Raw genomic sequence first — 17,524 nt, forward strand, 5'->3', positions numbered from 1 at the left:
TGCAGAGTCTGAGGGAGGCAAAGACAGGCTCACATAGAGCCACACAGAGGCCAGGAGGGCTAATGCAGTTGGCTAAGGAAGGTAATTTGTTGGTGCCAGGATTGTGCGTAGCCTATGAGCTCTAACCATCAGTTTGTTGGGGTTTAGGAGGCTGTGGGTAAGTTGCAGAGTGGAGCTGGTGGGGTACTGTAGTCAGAACAATACCTAACAGGGAAAGGTTAAGGAGGAGGGAGTTGTTACTGAGGATTTCTAGCCAAGAAATTTGGATCAGTGGTGCAACTGCACTAGAGATCAGAGTGGGGGCATCTCGACATTGGCAGAAGGGTTTCTAAGAGGGAAATTGAGACCCACAGGGAGTCACATCAAGAAATTCCAATAGGGAAGTAGAGGAGCAATGATATGGCAGTGAACGAGGTAAGAGACCAGGATAGACTAGAAGGAGCCTCAAACTTCGTAGTCCAGAAGGCCAAAATATTATCCTTTCTAGACAGGAATCATGTCAACCACTTCACCTTGAGGATGATAGCTATCCTAGTTGACCCAGCTGATAATGACAAGTACGAGGAGGCAATGGCAAGGGCCAAGAGCATCATTCTTGACGGGGTCAAGGACCATGTAGTACCAAATATTGTCAAAAAGGACACGACAAATGAGATGTGGAAGGCCCTAAAGAAATTGTACTAGCATACTTCTGTGCAAAGAAGGATGTTACTAGAAAATCAGCTTCGATCATAGCAAATGCAAAAGGGAGAACATATCGACCCCTTCCTCGATCGATTGAAGGAGATTGAGGATCAACTGACTTCCATAGGGGCCACGTTGGATCAAGAATTGATGGTGAAAACATCCCTGAACGCAGTCTTAGAATATTCGGAGGTGTTTGTCCAGAGCATACTAGGTAGGGCGACCCTTCCAAATTGGGAGGAAATGTGGGTTGCTCTTCGCCAAGAAGAGATTAGAAGGTTTAGCAAGACGGGAAGCAGTGACAGGGGGATCAGAATAAAAAAGGAGTAGGAGGTGGATGTTTCCCTAGCATCTGAGGGAAAGTACGAGAAACGAAAGAAGGACCTCTCCAAGGTCAAATGCTTCCACCGTGGGGAGCTGGGTCATTATGCAATCCAGTGTCCAAGGAAGAAGAGAAAGGGAGAGGCCTCCAAGACCAAGGCTATGCCAGCAAGGGCAGAGAAGGAAGTGGAGATAGACAATGACTGTGCCATGAGTGCACACACACCACTTGAGTGGAAGTGGGGAGACATCGGGTTGTAGTTATACAGACTAAAGGCGAAGAGGGGCATGATCCTCGAGGTACCCAGCCTCTTGGATTAGATCTTTCTACGGGAGCCTTGAAGAGGAGTAGCAGTACTGGCGGATGTCAGTAGAGATGGATGCGGATGGAGTGAGAGAGGGAGCTATAGTGTAGGATTCCCAGGACAATGTAAGGCAGCAACGTGAGAATCACAGGAGTGTTGCACCAATGCAAGATGGCACAGAGAGATGTGCAACGGTACGAGATGCATGGAGTAGTTGCAGTGGCATAGAGGTCAGAGAGGGAGCACTTGTCAACGATAGAGGAAGCTTCAACATCATGGGTGTCTCTAACTTGATGGAGATGTCAAAGTTGGGAGATTAGTTACTTACTCTTAATAACTGAGTTGCAGTGCAAAAGTTAGCAGTGGTAGTTCTATGGGCAGCACGATGTAGCATGATGAGAGGGGTTGTAGTGCAGATGTAGCAGTGGTAGTGGCAGGGCCATGGGCAACAACACTGATGTAGAGGGAGTTGCAGTACAGATGTAGCAGTGGTAGCGGTAGGGCCATGGGTAGCAGTACAGGATGCAACAGTGAAGATGATGGGTAGTAGGCCTAGCATCAACACAGGGACCGATGCCGGATGATCAGGGTGATACTCAATGAGGAGTATTGCTAGAGCATAGTCCTCGCTAAGAGGGATTGATGATTTAGGGTAGCATCGGATGTGCTCTAGCCATGAAAATTGGTGGAGAGGTTAAGGCACTGAGATATCCAATACCTAGAAAGGGTTTGGGCATATTCTAAACAATTTGGGAGATATTAAAATAATAAGTCTAAACTTAGGGAAAATAAAATATTAATGTGAATTAATATAAAAATGTGTTAGAATGGTCCAAAATTCATGGATCAAGCCAGATATAATCTTAGCCGTTGATTAGGGACTTAATCTGGGCCATTGATTTGTCAACAAGAAAAGTATAAGAGGAGGCTTGAGGGTCACTTGCAGAACACACCAAGAGATCAAGATTTCGACTTTTTAGGGATGGGTTTGCTGAGGAAATCAAAGGAGTGATTAGAGTTGCAGTTGAGGAGCAGTGAATAAAAAAGAAGAGAGGTAGAGAGGGTACCGGGAGGATAAATGCAGTATCCAGAGAGAGGGATGTAGAAGCAGCTAAGGGTTCACGCAGAGCCAGCGAGGGCTCACGTAGAGGCAGCTAGGAGCGGTGCAGTGCCTCAGAGGGCCATCGTGGGTGACACAAAGGGACAGAGGCCTGACGCAGTGCCTCCAGAGGCTGATGCAGGCCAAGCTAGAGTGATGCTAGGCTAATGTTGGTTTAGAGAGAGGCCAACATAGTCCCTAGAGGATGATGCTGGGGTTTCGTGGGGCAGATTCGAGCTGTGGAGCTGCTGGAGTGTTTATATGGGGTTTCAACCAGAATATCTTCTTCCGAGTAGAGATGTATTATTTCTGATATTTTTCTCTGTTGGGTGAGCCGTATTTGGCACTTAGATTATATTCTAAAACTGCTTAATAAATCAAACCCTCAGATAGCTACATCGGTTTTCCTGCATTGGGTTGTTCCGGGGACATTAGTCCAAAAAAATGGTGTCACTTGTGTGCTTGTTTCTATTTCCTTCAGTTAATGATTTGTAATTTGTTGAGCATGCACTTGTATTTATTTCCAGTATTTACATGGTAAATAACTTTTTAATTAACATAACAAGTAGGTAGGAATAAATTAGAAAGTACATGAAGGGTTTCTAATGGGTTAGACTTAGAAATTCCAACAATGTCCCTTTAGTTATAAACGATATCACTATAAATATAAACCTAAATTCGTCCATTCAAACTCAAATTCTTCGGTGGAGACAAGACAAGAGGTAGAGAAGAAGTCGTAACCTAGAAAAGAAAGGAAGACAAGTTTGTGGAATTGTTCTTGGGTTACATAGTCTCCCAAAGGTTTGATATAGGAGTAGAGAAGTTTCCATAGTTGTCATGGTCAAAGATGTCGTAGTTTCCATGGTTGAAGCTATCGTAGTTGTTGTGGTCGAAGATGTCATAGTTGTCATGGTAGCAACTGTTGTAGTTGAAGTTGTCGTAGTTGCCGTGGTTGAAGTTTCCATAGTTGTTGTGGTCGAAGCTATCGTAGCTGTCATGGCTGAATTTGTCGTAGTTGCCGTGATTGAAGTTGTTGTGGTCGAAGTTGTCAAGGTCGAAGTGTTGATTTATTGGGATTGGACAAATAGAGCTTATTGAAGTCTTCTCTTGAGAACATAATAGGGTGGAGTTGGAGAACTTTGTGAAGAAACATATTGAATATTTGTGGAGATCATTGAAGACCATGATGCATTGAAGCCATCATGAGGTGACCTTGAAGAAGTTTTGTTTGGGTAACACGAAGAGCACTGGTGACACCTTCATGTGAAGAACAAGGTTTTCATTGATGATGTGATGTGGAGTCTAAGTGAAGGCATAATTGAATATTAATAGGGTTTGTTGAAGAAGACATTGGGAGCCGTGAAGTACAACCAAATACATCTTGACGAAGTAAAGTAAGGGTTGGAGCCCAAGAGGTTGGAGCCTCGAAATGACAAGGTTGGTGCCTTGGAGGATAGGGTTGGAGCCCTAAAGGATTTGAGTCCTCAAGAAACCAAGTTGGAGCCTAAACCATATATAGGGTTGTAGCACTTGAGGTTGGTGCCTCAAAATTGACAAGGTTGGAGCCTTGGAGATTGAAGATCAATGCCTTCATCTAGGGTTAGAGCCCTACATATATTGTACTTGATTTATTGTAAAGAATAAATTAATAAAAGCATTTATTTTTATTGTTCATTTTGTGTTCTAAATATAAGTGATCTACTTCGTAAAAGTAACAATTTAAAAGAAATACTGATTCACCCCCCTCCCCCCAAGTATTTCCAACAAAATAATGAGTTAAGGACTACAAAAATGACAAAGGATGATATTTTGGCTTCTTTCTTTGTAAGGATATCTAGAATTAGAGATGAAATTCAAGCCATAGATGAAATTCTACCGGAAAAGGAGCTAGTAATCACTACACTATTGTGTTTACCACATACTTGGAGTTATTTTTCTTCAAGTCTCAACAGTTGGAAAGAAGATCCTATCTTCGAGAAATTATGGAATTCTTGTGCCCAAGAAGAGATGAGAATCTCATTAGTATCCAACAATGAAGAAGAAAAGGTTTCAAATGCATACTCCACTTCTCACAAGAAAGGACACTCCAAGAAGTCAAGAGGGCCAAGAAGGAAGGCCGATAGCGGTCCAAGATAGAATTCTACCAATGCCACAAAATGGATCACTATAGAAGTGACTATCTTGACAAACCAAATAACAAAAAAAGAATAAGAGACCAAGCCAATGTTGCTGAAGAAGGATTTCCAAAGAAGATTAAGCCAAAAGAAATGGATATAAGGGACTTACACTACTAAGTCCTTTGATCTAAGCTTTAGTTATTTTATTTTTTATTTTTAGTATGTTTAACATATTTTGAATTTTTTATTTTTATTTTTTCTTAAGGTTATAGGTATCCCTCAAGCTTGGAGGGAGCCCGCACCAACCTTCAAAGTTAAGTATCTTATTACTCTTTTTTTATTTTTATTTTTACTTACTTATCTAGTTTTGCTTGCATTAAATACTAATCACTTTTCTATTCATATTTCCCTTTCTTAGGAAAAAATTGCTAAAGGAAGAAGGCCTCAAAAGACAAAGCATTGGAATTACAAGGTTTGTTTAGAAAAAAGAGATATGCTTTGAACTACAATTTTTGCTCTCTTCATATTCATTCTTAATAAACTATTACTAACATCATTGTGTCTAGCTTTCTTGAATCTTAAAGCTTTTTGACTTGGTGATTCATCATTAGATAAATCTACCCTCCTCATATATTTGATTACTATTGTGGAACCCTAGAAAGGTTCTTTGTGAAAACCCTAACTTAAGGGTATGTCGATGATAATGCGTGAAACCCTAGCCTACTTAGGGTGTTAGGTCCCTATACTACTATTGTAGCCCCTTATTATTATTAGTGCAACCCCCTATTGAATTATTGTTCCCATATAGTCCCCGTGTTGTTATTATTATGCCCCATAGAAGACCACTATTTTTATTGTTGTGCCCCTACAATATTATTATTATGTAGGCTCTCATTGTATTGGGACCCCTTAGACTCCTATATATAGAAAGAAGGTCTTGTCATTTGTATCATCCAAGAACTCTTCATCTGTGTAATGTAAAGGAGGTTTCCCCCTCGAAGAGGCTGATTTTTAAGTCATTGATCTATCTTTTCTATATTTTTGTGAGCTGGTTCATAACATTTGGTATCAGAGCTTTGGATTCTAGGGTTTCGCTGCTCTAAACAGGCCATTGTGGAATTTTCTCTATTAAATTTTCGCTACAAAGTTTCAGAATCTGAAAAAAAAGCCCATTTGATACAAAATCGTTCTAAACCTCGGGTCCAAATTTTAGATTTTGTATCACTATATTGTTGGAGATATGATGTAAGGAAGTTAGGATTTTTACAAGCTCCAAAATTCCATTTCAAACAGGTCATCGTGGAATTTTCACTATAATTTCGTTTCTACAAAGGTTTAGACTTTGAAATTAAAACCCATTTGAGCCAAAATCTTGGTGAAGCTTGGCCCAAATTTCAAATCTTGTTTATCTAGATTTGCGGATATACGGTCCAAGACATATAGTGTTTTTGCGGGCTCCTGAATTACATCCCAAACAAGTGACCTTGGAAAATTGTCATAACTTTCTCTCTAAGCATCATATTGAAATTTCGTAAGTTAAAGAAAGAGGACAGACTGTACTTTTTTGTGTACTTTTTTTAGTTCTGAAGGTCGAAATAGTGACACGTGGCACTTCGTACAGGTTCTCTCTACTGAAAAAGTATATAATCAGGTCATCTTGGGAGATTGGGCATAACTATTTCTTGGAGAATCCAATTTTGCTCAGACTAGCGGCATTGGAAAGAGGACATAGAGGGCTACTTCAGGTAACAATTTTAGACCTTGGAGATCCGAAATTTCAAAGATACAATAGATTCAAGATCGAGCTACTAAAAGCAAGAAACATAATGAATCGAATCAAGAAAATAGAAACACCTAGTAAGCAAAATTGGATGGATGATTTGAAGAATGCGATCGAAGCTAAGATAAATAGTTTTATATGTGCCATGGAAGCAGATTTGAAGAAAGGCATGGAATATTTGAAGAAAGACATGGAAGGTTTGAAGGAAGGTGGGACAAAACTGCTACAAGAAAGGCCTCCTAATGACGAAAAGGTAGTAGAGGAAACTCATGATGAGAAAAAAATAAATGTTAATCATGATTTCATAGAATCTAACATTGGATTGAAGACCCACCATATTCCAAATATTGATATGAGGAAGTTTGACGCCAAGGATCCCATAATAGGGATACTACACATGGAGAAATATTTTGATCTACATGATGTGAAACTGTTACAAAAGGTATGTATTGCATCTTTATACTTAGAACCGAATCAATTTTATGGTTTAAAGGGCTTTGTTCTAGTAAACCACTTGTCACCTGGTCAATTTTCACGGAGGAAATGATAGCACATTATGAGGATACAAAGAGAAACACCTTTTTTAGCCAATTGATAAATCTCAAACAAAAGGGTTCAATGATGGAGCATATTGAGGACTTCCAAAAATTAAATATAAGGGTAAAAGATATTCCATAGGAGCATAGGATTGATGTGTTCATAGGGACTTTAAAGGATAACATCCAACATGAGGTTCGACTTTGGGAACTTGATTCATTGGAGAAGACATTCAGGTTGGCAAGAAAAATGGAAAGAAAAATTATGGCAACAAGGAAGCCTACCACTCACAACTATAAAGATGGAAGTGTTGTTTCTCCTAACCTTTCACCACCTACAAGGTTGACACCACAACAATTGGAAGAAAAAAGAGAAAAATGGTTTTGTTACAATTGTGATAGAAAATACACTAAAGGTCACAAGTGTGCTGAGAAGAAATTAATTTACATAGATGGGGAAGAAGAGCAATAAAAGGAACAAGAAACGTCAAAATAAGAGGATATACACCAGGAACCAACCCCAGAGAAAGAAGAAATGAATTTGACCATATCTTGTAATGCATTGACAAGAATTACCACTCCTCAAACTCTCAAGATAGAAGGGCATATCAAGAAGAAAAAAGTAATAGTGTTGATTGATTCGTGTAGCACCCATAATTTTATTCATTATAAAATAGTCAAGGAATTGAATTGATTCCTATATACAACATTAGAGTATCAAGTAATGGTTACAAATGGAGGAACCATAAATTACTTTGGAAAGTGGCATAATATCAAGCTATCCATGGGAGAATGTCTTGAATAGTCCAATGCTTTCCATTCCACTGGTTGGTGCAGATGTTGTACTACGAGTCCAATGTCTACAATCTTTGGGTATGATAGCTTTTAATTTTCAAGAACTTTTCTTCAAATTTTTTTGGGAAGGAAAGGAAGTTGAATTAACGGGTATCAAATGGAAACCAGGAAAGATAATCAACTCTAACAGCATGACAAAGCTTCTAAAGAAAGAACAATGAGGCGTAATTTCATAATTATGTTCACTAGAGGTTCCCACATCAAAATCATCTATTTCAACATATCTCCAAAACGTTTTTAAAAATCATTCCAAGGTATTTGAGACTCCCAAAGGCCTCCCACCTATTCGTGATTATGATCATGCTATTCATTTGATTCTAGGAAGTGTTCCCCCAAACATCAGGCCTTACAGATATCCATATTCCCAAAAGAGTGAAATTGAATGTATGGTTATAGAAATGCTAAAGATTGGTATAATTCAATCTAGTCAAAGTTCTTTCTCTGCTCCAGTGGTATTGGTACATAAGAAGGATGGATCATGGCACATGTTTTTGAATTATAGGGAGCTCAACAAGCTTACTATTAAAGATAAAGTTCCCATTCCTATCACTGATAAATTATTGGATGAATTACATGGAGAAATTTACTTCACCAAGTTGGATCTTCATTCAGGATATCATCAAATCAGAATGAAGACTGAAGACATCCTAAAAACAACATTTATAACTCATGAGGTTCATTATGAATCTTTGGTCATGCCTTTTGGCCTTACCAATGCAACTTCTACATTTCAAGGTTTGATGAATTCCATTTTTAAACCCTTCATTAGAAAATTTGAGTTAGTATTTTTTGATGATATACTAATCTACAATAAGTCTTGGAAGGATCATGTTCAACATGTTGACAGGGTTCTCAAACTATTGGAGGAGAAACAATTATATGCAAAAAGCTCCACTCCAATTTTTTCTTTCGAGTAAAAGAGGTGGAATATTTGCGTACTCATTTAGCTCATAGATCATCTTATCACCCGCCGTCCATCACATCATATTTAAAATAAAATTCTAAGGGTCAAGCAGTGGAAGATCAAATCGATCATCAACAACAAGTTCTAAAACTCTTAAAGGATAACCTCACTTTGGCGCAAAATAGAATGAAACAACAAGCAGATCAACATTGCAACGAAAGAAGTTTTGATGTAGGTGACTGGGTATTTCTACGACTACAACCATACAAACAAATGTCCCTCAAGCAAGATAAAAAGGATAATAAATTATCACCAAATTATTATGGTCTTAACAAAGTGTTACAAAAGATTGGTACTATGGCATACAAATTGGAGCTTCTTGCATCTTCTCGAGTGTACCCAGTTTTCCATGTTTCATGCTTAAAGAATGTTATAGGTGAGAAGATCCCAGTTCAAAAAATATTTTCAGAACTTGACGAGGAAGGAAAAATCATATTGGAACCTAAAGCGGTCACAAAAACAATAAATCGACAGCGACAAAATCGATCAATTTCAGAGTATCTCATCAAGTGGAAGAACTTACCGCTGAAGATTCCACATGGGACAATAAGAATTTTATACAGAAGCATCTAAAACTACTCAAGCATTGAGGAAAACACTTTCTGATGGAGCGGGTCATGTTAGGTCCCTATACTATTAGTGTAACCCCTTATTGTTATTAGTGAAACCCCCTTATTGTATTATTGTTCCCATATAGTCCCTGTGTTGTTATTATTATGCCCCATAGAAGCCCACTATTGTTATTGTTGTGCCCCTACAATATTATTGTTATGTAGGCTTTGATTGTATTGGGACCCCTTAGACTCCTATATATAGAAAGGAGGTCTTGTCATTTGTATCATCCAAGAAGTATTCATTTGTGTAATGTAAAGGAGGTTGCCCCCTCGAAGAGGCTGATCTTTAAGTCGTTGATCTATCTTTTCTATCTTTTTGTGAGCTGGTTCATAACATAGGGTTATTGTTGAAGTCAAAGGAAAATATCTAATACTTTGATGTTTTGGGTTTAGGTATGGTTATGGAAACCCTAACTTGTTATGGTTAATTGGTAATGTATGAAATCCCTAACCTTTGGAGTCTTAGTAATTTAGGGATTGCTATGTTTTGTATTGAAACCCTAGATCATTAGGGTTTGGTAGGGTGTATAAGAAAGACCCTTATAATGTCCTAGAAATGAAATCCTTGGCATGTGTGCATTTGTTTGATAAAGTTTGTTACATGTCTAAATTTTATTGATATTTGTGTTTTTGGGTTTGACTAGCACATGTTATGATATGCTTGTGCATGATGATGAATTCCTAGATATATGTGTTGACCTAATTGTTTATGGTCATGATTCCTAGGTTTGGAACTAATTCCTAGTCAAAGTCTGATTCTCTAGGATGATAGTATTTGTGATTAAACCTTAGTGGAAGCTCAAATATTTAATGTGTGATGACTAGTGTGATAATATGGGATTTATGAAAAGTTGATAAAATCTGAAATTGTATTGTGGTTGTTGAGAATTTGTAAAATTTAGGGTTTACAACAAACTCTAGTGGAAGCTAGTCATGTCGTTACTTTGATCTTTAATCAGTTTTGATTGTTAAAGATCATGAAATCTAGGGTTTCACACTAAATCCTAGTAGGAAGTTTAACATATGAATTCTAAATTTTTTAGATACATCATAGATCTATATTTGTTTGAATTGATTCTAAGGTTTGCAATATGTTGTAGTAGGGTATGTCATACCTCTTGAAGAAAAATTGAAACCCTAGATGTAATAAAGGTTGTTATGAAATGATCAAAGTCTTGATGATATAGTCTATGGTTTATGACAAAAACCCTAGAAATAATTTGAAAGGTATGTGTCTCTTTTTTGTAACTAAGTTTGAGTACTTTATGTCTAAAATTGAACGCTTCCATGATTTTTATATGGTTAAATTCATGCTTCTATAGATTTGGTTGTACTTTCTATATACGTTGTGTAGGTACATAATCTTCAAGATGACGAAGATGTTCGTAAAGTAAAGTTGATATGATAAGCATGATGTGAATGATGATGGTCATGATAACTTTCATAAGAAGGATGGAAGCCATGAAAGATTATCCGATGTCATAGAAAATAAGTTGAGCCCCCTAAGTTAACATGGAGTTTGAATGAAATAAATCTCCCTAAGTTAAGATGGAGCTTGGATGAAAGGAATCTACCTAGTTGAGAGGGAGGTCATATCATAGTCATGACGGAAAATTTGAAAGAAGAAATTGGATAATTTATTTTGAATGGCTGTTGAGATAAGAAGAGATGGATCTATTTGTAGAATATGTTGTTGAATGAAAAGTAGGAAAGGAAGTTGTATGGTTGAGGAATCTTCTGTCAAGATTCATTTGGAAAGCTATAAGTCCTACTGTGAAAAGTTGAGAAGCAACATCAAGATTTCTGAAAGACCCTAGAGGTTTGTGTTTATTTCTGTACATTTAGAAGTTTCATACTGATTAGGGTTGTGTTTGTACAGGTAAAACTCTTAGAGGTTTGATAACATGTTTTACATGCTTAGTGTTATCAATTAGTTTGATTGGGAGATATTTGTTGTTACCGATCTATTTGACCGGGGAGGATTTGTTACCAATTGTAATAATCGAGAAAATTGAGGCTTTGTGTGTGAGACACATTTCCTGGGAGGAAATATGGCCGATACTTTGTGTTGATGTTTAGTTCCCTAAGTAGAGAGGGTGGCGTTGGTCATGGAGATCTAACCTTAGATACACACCTAGATACTTGAGTTGATGGTTAGTAAGTAAGCCTGATGGTACCTAGAGATGCTGAAAGCTTTAGTCCATCTTATTCCCACCTAGATAGATTTCCCTGGTCAAGAATCTAGTCCATGGAATTGTGGTGCCTAAATTGTTAGAGGACCTTGGATAGTTTTCCCTGGTTAGGAATCTAGTCCATGGCATTGTGGTTCATAAATTATTCATGGTTCATGTGTTCTTAGATCTTCCTTGTAATTGTGAATACTTACCTAGTTAAGAGGGAGTGTTGAAATATGTAACTAGTTTCGGTCTTCATAAATGTATTGAAGTCACAATGAAATGAAATTATCAAAAGAATGAAGAAATTATTATTATTATTATTATTATTATGACTTCTTAAAGTATGGGTTTCATGCTTGGGTCATCTTTTTTTAGGTCAAAGTCCCCATTGAGGACTTCTAGGATTTATACTGAGTCATTAGAGTCTTCGTCCATTAAAAGATACCCTTCTTGGGCTTTCAAATCATGTAAAAATAATTATTTTTGAGTAAAAAATGAATTTAGTCTCCTCCACACCAAGATGGCCTCAAGAAGATAAAGTCAACCTCAAGAAGGGTAATTCAACCTCACTGGAAGACTATATATACAAGGCAGCTCAAATTCATTTGGAGCACTCACTCTCTCACACATAGTTCGATATCTAAAGCTAGAAGCTGGGAAAGTGCGAAGTTGGAAAAGGGCTAGAAGGAGAGCTGGAAAACAATGCGAGTTTTTGGAGGAAGATAGAAGACCTCAAGATCGAAATTTTGGGACAACTCTCACTCAGTTCTGAGGTGTATCAAGGGAGATCAAACTTTTCCTACTCTAGTCGAAGTTGTTGCTGTTGTTGCTGCTACTGGGTCAAAGTTGCTATTGCATGTTGATGCTGCTAGGTCAAAGTTGTTATTGAAGGGTTATAATCCACAATAAGTATTGAAGGCTGAATTGGTGTGGAGGAATTCTTTGTATAGGTCAAGAGTCTTGGATTATCTCAAGAAACTACTGAAGGAAGAATTGTTAACTGGGTTTCCCCCTAGATATGGGTTTTTCCCCAACTGTCCGGTTACATCTATTGTCCTTGTGCTATTGTTTTGGTAATTGTTTGATGAACTAAAAGATAAAATAATATCATGAAGATACAATAATCACAAGTAATTATCTATATAAGAAAATATTTCTTCCTTTTTTATTTTCTAACAAGAATTCTCTTTGTGAACAAATTCTAATGAAGAAGAGAAGCATTTTCTGGGTTTTCCCCTTGGAGGGGTTTCACCCTAGCTTGGAGCCTATATCTTAAGTACTTTGTCTCTTTGTGATATTCATTGTTTGGGTAATTGCTTGATGAAAAACATTAAAAGAAGTACTAAGATACCAACTAACACCATAGGTAATTATCAAGATAGGGAAAATAAGTTATAATCTACAAGTCTCCATATTTTCCAACATGGTATCAGAGCTAAGGTGCAAAAAGGAGACTGAAGATCACAATTTAGTTGACACTATGACAAAGGTTATAAAGAAGGGTTTCAAGTTTCTTGAGAACCTCACTACATCCATCAAGGTTTTCTTATTGAATATCGTCTCCAAGATAGCAAAGAAATTAGTAGAAGTAAATTTGTTCTCTGCTCTATCTGGCACCTTCAAGGACAAGAATATATGGGTTATCGAAAATGGTGCCTCCAAAAATATGATGAGATAATACAATCAACTTCAGACCCTGTGAAAAGGAAATTCATCTCGGTCTATCGAACTTGGAGATAACAAGAGCTATCTAGTGAAAGGAATTGGGTCTACATAATTGGAGCTCAAGTCAGGTGGAAGCATTCACCTCAAAAACATTTTATATGTTCCAGGATTGATGGAAAACTTACTTCCTATTTCTTGTCCAGAGGATAAGGGTGACAGAGTTTCTTTTGTTGGTGGTAAATTTTTGGTTTGGCGTAATGGCTCTAGTATTAATGAAGCAAGGGTGATTGGGATTTGTGAGGGGACATTTCATATACTCTATACACCTCTAGCTCAAGCCCTAGTTCACTTAGAATCGAGTCCTTCCAAACTATGGCATAGAAGGAATGGGAACTTTCATTATAATGTGAAGAAACCATTTGCAAGTAGTGATACCAAATCTAATTAGATCTCATACACTTAGATGTATGTGGACCTATGGAAATCAAGTCTCTTTGTGGGCATCAATACTATGTAACCTTAATTGATGATTTCTCAAGGAAGTCTTGGTTATACCTCCTCAAGAACAAGGATGAGGTATTCAAAAAGTTTCAGGAGTTCAAGAATGAAGTGGAAAACCTAACCGAGAGAAAGATTAAGATTATAAGGTTAGAAAATGGCAGACAATACACTTCCAAAGAATTAATAGCTTTTTTCAAGGAAGTAAGAATCAAGAGGGAACTCATTCTTCCCTATAATCATGAACATAATGATGTGGCATAAAGGAAGAATTATATTATTGAATAATATGTCAGAGGCATGTATCAGGATCTCCCTCAATTCCTTTGGGGAGAGGCATGTATGAAAGTTGTTTACTTGTAGAACTGAAGTCCTCACAAGATCCTCAACAACATGGCTTTGAAGGAAGCATTTATAGGAAATAAGCCAAGTGTGGATCATCTTCATATATTTGGGTATCCTATGTATATTCATATACCCAAGGATAAGAGAAAGAAGTTAGATCCTACCAGTCTAAGGGGAAACTTTGTTGGGTACATTAATTCATCTAAAGCACACAAAATTTATATTAAGGAGGATCATCAAATTGAGGTAAGTAGAGATGTCATCTTTGATGAGAGCATAACTTACAAGAAATCAAAGGATGTTCCAGTTGACTCTAATGAAGAAGATACACCCATTTTTTAGGATATCTCTAGGGACAATGATGGTCAAGAACTGGGACCTAATCAAGAAGATGTTGAAGGTCCTTGTGAGCCTACACAACAAGTAATTGTTCTAGAAAATCAAAAGAGGCATGTTTAGTTGAAAACTAATCTTCAAGAGGCAGAAGTCCATACAACATCGGGGACATGTAGAGAAAGTATGAGACCGAAGACGTATTCTTGATATGCTACATACATGACAAAGTTGATTGAGGAAAAAAATTCCTCCTATGAAGATGCAACTAAGCATCAAGAGTGGAGTGTAATGTAGGAAGAATACCAGCCCATAATAAAGAACAATGTATGGGAGATTGTCCCTAGGCCAAGTGACAAATATATAGTCACTTTAAAATTGATTTATAAGATAAATCACACTTGCATGGGGCAGCATTGATAAATAACAAAGCAATGTTTTTAGCAAGGGGATTCTAATAGAAAGAAGGGATTAATTACGAGGAAATATTTTCTCCCACAACTAGGTATGCAACAATAATATCAATTGCTTCATTGGCTGCTATTATGAGATGGAACATCCATAAAATGGATGTCAAGATAGCTTTCCTGAATGGGACTACTGATGAGGGGGTTTACATTGAGAAGCCTCAAGGATTTGAAATAAATCAAATGGAGACTCATGTTTGTAGGTTGAATAAGGCTCTATATGGATTGAAGCAAGAACCTAGAGCTTGGTATGCTAGAATGGGTGCATACCTCTTAAGACATGGTTTTACCAAGAATACTATAGATCCAAAACTATACATCAAGGTGGTCCAAGGAGAACCAATTATCATAGTTTTGTATGTGTATGATCTACTTACCACAAGATTAGAGAGCCATATGCAACAATCCAAGAAGAAGTTAGCAACCAAGTTCGAAATGAAGGTGTTATGTGAGATTTACGATTACAGACAAAAGCATATCCCCTAGGTTTGGTGGCTAACATAGAACAATAGAGAGACAAGGAACCCAATGATTTCCTTAAAGTAAATAGATGAAGAAATGAAGCCTATGTATAATCTGTCACACGCTTCACTCCTTCTTTAGCTTGAATGCTCCAGTTCCAATTCTGATTGGAAAAATTAGAACCCGCACAGTCAGATAACACAAGCCAAGAAAATACAAGATCTATGCAGTATCATATAAATACTCTATTCAATAGATCAACATGGTATTGAAATACATGAAATAACAACATCACATATAGGAAAATAGAGAAATATTTGCATTAATATAAATGGAAGAACTTAAAACCATAAATAGGTGTTTATCTTTTAGAAGAGATCCTCCAGGTTGAGTTTTCCTTTCCTTGTCACAATGTGCACCTCCAATCACCCTAAATGAATGAAATGAAACCTCTCACAACAATATCATAAGGGTATAATCACTCTCCAAAATCCAACCCCTTGCATGTGGAAGGCTGTAAATATATAGAGGAGTGGCGTAAGTTGGGAGTTATTATCCAATTACCAAGCTAAGGTTTTAGATCCACCTTTGATGGGAGGATGGGATCAAAGGATAAGGGAGGAAAATCTAAAGTAGGGTAGGATAGGATCTGAATGTTTTATCCGAGATAAATGGTTGTAAAAAATTCTGGAAGCTTCTCGAAGAGGAAGCTTCCAAAATTTCTCTCTTTTTCTTGAATTTCTAGAACCAACATAGGTGCAAAGGGGAGCAACCTCTAGGTCATCAACGTAGGCCACAATGGAGCAAAATATAGGTGAAAACTATCCAACAAGAGGCTAGGGAGTGTTGGTCCTAAAACTGGCTCAATGATGTAGTTTCAGGCAGAAGCTTTGAGGAACGAAAGAGGCATGCTTAGGGCTTTGTGCAAGATGATGACAAGGGGGAATATGATGTTGATTTATCCCATTAGGATTCCTATTGATCGAATGTGACAAAATCATCTAAAAGAGCTTTTCCCCTAAAGAAAAAAGTCAGAAATGACGACTAATGAATAAAGTGATTTACCTTGTGACAGGTCTAGATCAAGAACAACCAATGACCTTCATCTTTTTACAATAAATTTTCATGATGACATATTTGTTGCTGAGGGAGGCATACCCATACTTAACAAATTAGTTAACACAACATGTATAATGATCAAAAGACATGCCCAGATATGAAAATTTGTGGACTCATGAATGGATGATTGTCTGTATGATCATGGCAATCATACATTTTGATCTTTGTATAACTCCTGAAATCACAACCTAGATGGATGAAACTAGATCTAGGGTCTTTTATATCCTTGACACGACCAACCAACGTATGAGTCTAACCATGTGAAGAAATGAGCCCAGGTTGAACTTGGTAGACACCATCTGATTACCAGTCGATGATGTAAGCCGTTAACACACACGGAAGAAGCCACCGATGATGTTAATGGCTCTCCAAGTACTACAATACAATCCATATGTTGTGAATAAATGAGTTGATGTCAAACATCACACATAGTATTTCAGTCGAAGGCCATTCATGTAAACCTATCGCTGAGAGCAAGGAAATTTTCCATTCATGTATGCAAGCACCAAGGTACCAAAGGGTTATTTATAAGTCAGCTTCTTGGATAATGTGTTGATGTCTACAAGAAGTGACCCATCATAGGATGGCCTTGTTGTATCCCCCATCAAAGACATGAAACAGGTATCATGATTGAGACATAATGATGTTGATACAGAACTAGATTAGGAAAGGAAAACATGGGATGAAGGCTTAATAGTATTGTAATGGATATCAACTGAATGACTTCTCTTGAACACACCGACAACACTGAATGGAGTTGGCAACATTGACCCAAAACTGAAATGGAGGCTCTAAAAACAGTATGATAACCAAAATATGAGCAAATTATCCAACCCAAAAACCAGGAAGATGAAGTAGAAGAGTGTCGTGTTCAAGAGCAACTTTCTGTTATTAGCAAATGGAATACCATGTTTTCCTAATTTCCCCAACCATACTGGTCAGTACCTCTTTATTTTTTAACAAGATTGAGGAGGATAGCATATGCTTGATCTGTAAGTTCATGATCTGAACTTAAACAGGAACGCTACAACTTACATATATAATCATAAACACGGAGATGTAGTAGAAAAAAACTTCATTTCATTAATAGAAAACTATTGAACTATGCTTACAAACATAATGGAAATAAGATAGCTCGGGCGATGGTAGCTTATCTCTGAGAAGAGATGTGGTGGCTACATGC

Source organism: Pinus tabuliformis, chromosome 7, assembly GCF_031772625.1.
Source record: "Pinus tabuliformis cultivar Carrire ecotype Pingquan chromosome 7, CPIR1, whole genome shotgun sequence".
NCBI lineage: Eukaryota > Viridiplantae > Streptophyta > Pinopsida > Pinales > Pinaceae > Pinus > Pinus tabuliformis.